The sequence below is a fragment of the Gopherus flavomarginatus genome, chromosome 1, assembly GCF_025201925.1.
Source record: "Gopherus flavomarginatus isolate rGopFla2 chromosome 1, rGopFla2.mat.asm, whole genome shotgun sequence".
NCBI lineage: Eukaryota > Metazoa > Chordata > Testudines > Testudinidae > Gopherus > Gopherus flavomarginatus.
Window position 1 is genome coordinate 367,122,566 of NC_066617.1, and position 6,221 is coordinate 367,128,786.

General features: G+C 49.7%; 1 pseudogene; it reads right to left on the reverse strand.

The window, feature by feature from the left end:
* Positions 1-4,524: 4,524 nt before the first annotated feature.
* On the reverse strand, positions 4,525-5,383 carry LOC127043957 (olfactory receptor 52K1-like; annotated as a pseudogene).
* Positions 5,384-6,221: the final 838 nt, after the last annotated feature.

The window sequence follows — 6,221 nt, forward strand, 5'->3', positions numbered from 1 at the left end:
ATGTACAATATCTCAGTACTATGATAGAGTTGTAGACCTGCTGGTCACAGGGTATTATGGCCTTGTCTATACTGCCACTTACAGCGCTGAAACTTTCTTCACTCGGGGGTGTGAAAAAACACCCCCCTGAGCCCTGCAGGTTTCACCACTGTCAAGTGGCAGTGTAGAGTGCTACAGTGCTGGGAGCCATTCCCCTCGCAGAGGTTGGAGCCGCGACTACTCTGGCCTGCTTAACATTGGCTATGTTGGACATACCCTTGGAGAGACAAGGTGGGTAAGGGGATATCTTTTTATGAGGCCAACTTCTGTTGGTGAGAGAGACAAGCTTGTGAGCATACACAGAGCTCTTGAGGTCCTGGAAATGTCCTCTGTCACAGCTGAACACAAGGTGGAACAGATTTTTTAGGGTAGTGGTTCTCAAACTTTTGTCCTGGTGACTCCTTTCACATAAGAATGACTGTACTGGGTCAGACCAAGGGTCCATCCAGCGCAGTATCCTGTCTCCTGACAGTGGCCAATGCCAGGTGCCCCAGAGGAAGTGAACCTAACAGGTAATCATCATGTGATCTCTCTCCTGCCATCCATCACCTCCCTCTGACACACAGGCTAGACACACCATTCCTTACCCATCTTGGCTAATAGCCATTAATAGACTTACCCTCCATGAATGTATCCAGTTCTCTTTTAAACCCCGTTATAGTCCTAGCCTTACCATTTATTCCTACCCTTTGTTCCCTGTCTTTTAACCAGTTCTCAATCCATGAAAGGATCTTTCCTCTTATCCCATGACAACTTAATTTATGTAAAATCAGCAAAGAGTCCTATGGCACCTTATAGACTAACAGACGAATTGGAGTGTGAGCTTTCGTGGGTGAATATCTACTTCGTCAGATGCATGTAGTGGAAATTTCCACTACATGCATCTGAAAACCTGCCTCTGGAAATTTCCGCTACGTGCATCCGTTGAAGTAGATATTCACCCACGAAAGCTCATGCTCTAATACATCTGTTAGTCTATAATGCACCACAAGACTCTTTGCTGCTTTTACAGATCCAGACTAACAGTGGCTACCCCTCTGATACTTAATTTATGTAAAAGCCTTTGGTGAGGGACCTTGTCAAAGGCTTTCTGAAAATCTAAGTACACTATGTCCACTGGATCCCCCTTGTCCACATGTTTGTTGACCCTTTCAAAGAACTCTGATAGATTAGTAAGATGATTTCCCTTTACAGAAACCATGTGGACTTTTGCCCAACAATTTATATTCTTCTATGTTTCTGACAATTTTATTCTTTACAATTGTTTCAGCTAATTTGCCCAGTACTGACGTTAGACTTATTGCCAGGATCACCTCGACAGCCCTTTTTAAATAGTGGCATTACATTAGCTATCTTCCAGTCAATGGGTACAGAAGCTGATTTAAAGGATAGGTTACAAACCAGAGTTAGTAGTTCCGCAATTTCACATTTGAGTTTAAGAACTCTTGGGTGAATCCCATCTGGTCCCGGTGACTTGTTGCTTTTAGGTTTATCAACTAATTCCAGAACCTCCTCTAGTGCCACATAGCAGGCATCTGAGTGTGACTCCTTCCCCGCCCCCCAACCTAAAACCACTTTTTTATATGTTTAACACCATTATAAATGCTGGAGGCAAAGCGGGGTTTGGGGTGGAGGCTGACAGTTTGTAGCCCCCCACATAACCTCATGACTCCTTGAGGGTTTTCAAACGGGGTTGGGACCCCAGCCTTTAGAGTAAACGCATTTCAGGGGAGCGTCGAAGGTGAAGTGGCCTGTTAGCACTTGTCCAGTCACGCCATCTCACCTGTGGGTGAACACTTCACAAAGCAATCACTCTCTATATCTGACCTGTCTCTCCTCATCCTTAATGGAAACCTGCAGAATTCAAGCTGGCATGTTTAGTCGACTTGTAGCCACTGCATTAATTACTGTGGTGGCTGATGTCCACACTACCCTCTTTGTGGTGGTGCACTTCCTCTCCAACAGTGCTTCCACCAACTGAAGTGGGGCAGCCTGGGCAACTGAGAGCTAGGGCTCTTGGTTCCTTGCAACTGGGAGTCCAGCTGCCCCCAGCTTGGAAGCAGGGGTGAAGCCATCCAGGGCTTGCCTCCGGCAGGGTGATTCACACCCTGAGTCCAATTGATTGCCATGCTCCCGGGGGGGGGGGAGAGCCAGGAGCACAGAGGGTGAGCAGGGATCTCAGCAGGGAGCCTGGGTGGCAGCCCGGCTTGCAGTGGAGTCGGGGGAGCAGCCTGGCTCCAGCTTCCTTGGAGCCATGGTGGATAGGGGTCGGGGGGGAATGGGGTTGAATGGGGGCAGGGGTCCTGGGAGGGCAGTCAAGGGGGGGGGGGGTTGGAAGGGGTGGTTGAATGGAGCAGGGGTCCCGAGAAGGCCATCAGGAATGAGAGAAAGGGTTGGATGTGGTGGCGGGGGTCCAGGGTTGGCCAGGGAGTGGGGATGTGTGGATGGGGCAGGGGTCCTGAGGAGGCCATCAGGAAACGAGGGGTTGGATGGGGCAGGAGTCTCTGGGGGGGCAGATATGAGTTGGGGGCTGGGCCACGACCCTCTCCACTGCTGGTTTTCCGCCCAATTTACGAAACATGATGCAGCTCTCAGGCCAAAACATTTGCCCGTCCCTGGTCTAAACTGACACTGCATCGCTCTAACTACACTGACGTGAGTCCTACACCTCTCAAGGTAGTTTATGATGTCAGCATAGCCAGGGAGTTACATTGGTGGGAGGAACATTTCAGTGTTTACAGCTCCATTGTTTTGTCAACAAAACTAGTGTAGACAAGGCCTAAAACTTATGGACTGAGCAGAGAGAGTGGATTTCTGGCTTATTAAAGTGATCTATAACCCCCCTGCACAAAACTCTCATCCTTGCTCCTTATGGAAAAGGAGGTTGACCTCAAAGAGAAGACCATGACTGCCCAGTGTTCCTTAATTAAGCAGAATATTTCCCCTGCCATTTAAGTTAAACCCCAAGACTGCCGCATAAAGCACTGTTGCGTGATGGTTACTATTTAATACATATATTGCTATAGCATCCAGAAGCTTCAGTAAGGACTGGGGCCCTGTTGTGGTGGGTGCTATACAGACGCTGTGCCAGTTTCGTCCCTAGCGTAGCTTCAGATGGCTAGCAGGGCTTCTTACAATTTTGAATAGTGGAGGTGGCTAATTTATTGACACCGAGCACTGATTTACTGGACCTGGAAAAACTGAGCGCTCTCCTATTAGGTCCACCAGAGTAGCTTAGAAGGCAATGAAATACAACCCCAGTCAAATGCAAAGGTGGTAATACAGCTCCTGGTTACACAGGACACACTCGACATACTGTTTTGACTCTTGAAACATGAAACGCTCCCTTCTTCCCACCTGCAGGACATTGGAAGGCCTTTTAGAACGCGGAATTATGCAGCCCGCAGTCTAAGCCCTGCTGCATTGAGACTGACTGGCTTCCTAGTCACAGTTCTGCTTTCAGCCAACACGCCAAGCGCGGTTTTACAGAGTTCTAGAGCAGGGGTCGGCAACCTTTCAGAAGTGCTGTGCCAAGTCTTCATTGATTCACTCTGATTTAAGGTTTCGCGTGCCAGTAATACATTTTAACGTTTTTAGAAGGTCTCTTTCTATAAGTCTATAATATATAACTAAACTATTGTTGTCTGTAAAGTAACTAAGGTTTTTAAATGTTTAAGAAGCTTCAGTTAAAATTGAATTAAAATGCGAGCCCCCCAGGTCGGTGGCCAGGACCTGGGCAGTGTGAGTGCCACTGAAAATCAGCTTGTGTGCCGCTTTTGGCACGTGTGCCTTAGGTTGCCTACTCCTGTTCTAGAGCCTGCTTTGGCAAGAGGGTGAGGTCCCTGGACTCGGGAGCTGTGGGGTGTCGAGCGCAAGGGGGAAGAACCAACCCGGACTGTTCTCAGTTATTTCAGGCAACACGGTGTAAGCGCTGTTCACAGCAGTGGCCTGGGAGGAGACCCAGTGCATCCAGCTGTCTCTTCTGCCTCATCTCCTCACATGTTGTAAACCGGAAAGGGACTTTTCTCTCTCAATGCTAGGAACCTGTCTGCGCCTTACTGTCGAAGATGATCCTGTTCTCCATTTAATTAATTGGTGTGGAGGCTCTCTGGGTCTTGGGTCTCCGTCACATGCTGTTTGTAAAGACCCCAGCAAATGTTGGCAGCTGTATGACTAAAATAACAGGCAGAGCTGCTCCAGGGCCTTGCACACAGTAAGGAACAGCGTGCTGGTTCCGGGAAGGGATCCTGAGATCATTGGGTGCTCAACGTGCGCAGTCCCAGAGCATCCTTGTACATGCATCACTGGGCTGCTGTGTAGAGCAATGGCAGCTTGGTGCATCGGTGTGATCAGATGTATGGTCTGTCAGCTCTGAAGGTCCCAACCTGCAAGGTGCTGAGTGCCTCCAGCTCCCAGCGCGGTCACGGGGAGTTGAAGGTGCTCGGCTTCTGCAGAGGAACAATCTCTCTGTTACCAGTTACACATCTATCCTCCAATGTCCCCTGCGGCAGCTCCGAGGTCCTTTCTTGGCAGCGGAGGGCAGAGCCTTGTCATCCCAAGCAGGGAACACCTCATGTGGCTCAGCACTGGTGAGTTGCCTTCTCCCAAAGGACCTCAGGACATGCTGCTTGATCTCTTTTGTCCTCACGCCGTAGATGATGGGGTTGGTGGTGGATGGGAGTAGCAGGTAGATGGCACTCAGCAGGTTATGCACGTCCTGCGAGGTGGCCTGGCCAGCCCGGTACATGATGGAGGAGGAGAGGAAGGAAGAGTACATGAAGAACATCACCAGCAGCTGGATGCTGCAGGTGTGGAAGGCTTTCCGCCATAGGCTGCCTGTGGCGATTTGCAGGGCTTTGTGGACGATGGAGGTGTATGAGGCCAGGATACAGACGGTATCGAAGATGATGATGACGGCTGCCACCACCATGCCCAAGAATCTGTTGCGGGATGTGCTGCTGCAGGCCAGACTCACCAGGGCTATGTGCTCACATGCGAAATGCTGGATGACGTTGGACTGGCAGAAAGGCAGCCTGGAGGCTAGAACGACCATGGGGCAGACCATGGAGATGCCACGTATCAGGGCAGTGAGGGTCAGCATTGCCAGCAGGCTCTTGGACATGATGTTCATGTAGCGCAGCGGCTTGCAGATGGCGACGTACCTATCCAGCGCCATCATCAGGAGAACAGAAGAGTCCATTATGATCATCAGATAGATGAAAAACATCTGGGCCAGGCAGCTGGGCAGGGAGACACGGCCGGAATGGAACAAGAAGCCCAGCAACATCTGGATGAAATCTGTGTAGGAGAGATTCCCTTCTGGGCTTTGTGTCTTTCCTGCCATGCTAGGGCTGGGCAGTGGGGGGATCGCAGAGCTCTGATGGGAAAGATGCCACCTTTCTGTGCTAGAATTTTTCTGGCAAGTTATAATGGCTACAGAATGAATGGCTGGTGTGCAGAGCAGGTCTGTCTCTTTATAATGCCCCCATGCCTGTGGTATCTCAGCCCCAGTATTCTGACAACATTATTAGTATTAGATCCAAGACTACTTACTGCCCTTTAATAGTCCCTGTCAAGATGACAAGGCTGCGGGCCGCAAGGATCTAGAGGCCGCTTCTGGGAGCCATGAGGAGCTAGGGCAGGCAGGGATCCTGCCTTAGCCCTGGGCCCCTGCTGCATCGTTGACTGGACTTTTAACAGGCTGGTCTGCAGTGCCAACCGGAGCTGCCAGTGTGAAAACCGGACACCTGGCAACCCTGGATGAAATGAATAGACAGCAGGTTTAAAACAAACAAAAAGAAGTACATCTTGACACAATGCACAGTTAGCCTGCAGCACCTGCTGTCCTGCATCTAGCTCTGGGCACCATACTTTAGGAAAGATGGAGACAAATGAGACAGTCCAGAGAAGAGCAACAACGATAAATGGTAGGACAGGTCCATCAATGTTGTTGAAAATCTGTCCTATGAGGAAAAGGTTTAGAAAACTGGGCATGTTTAGTTTTGCGAAAAAAGACTGAGTGGGGGACCAGATAATAGTCTTCAAATATATTAAGGGCTGTTATAAAGAGGACCGTGAACAATTGTTCTCCATGTCCACTGAAGGATGGACTAGAAGTAATGGGCCTAATCTGCAACAAGGGAGATTCAGGGGAGTTAAGTTCTGCAACAGGCTTCCAAGGG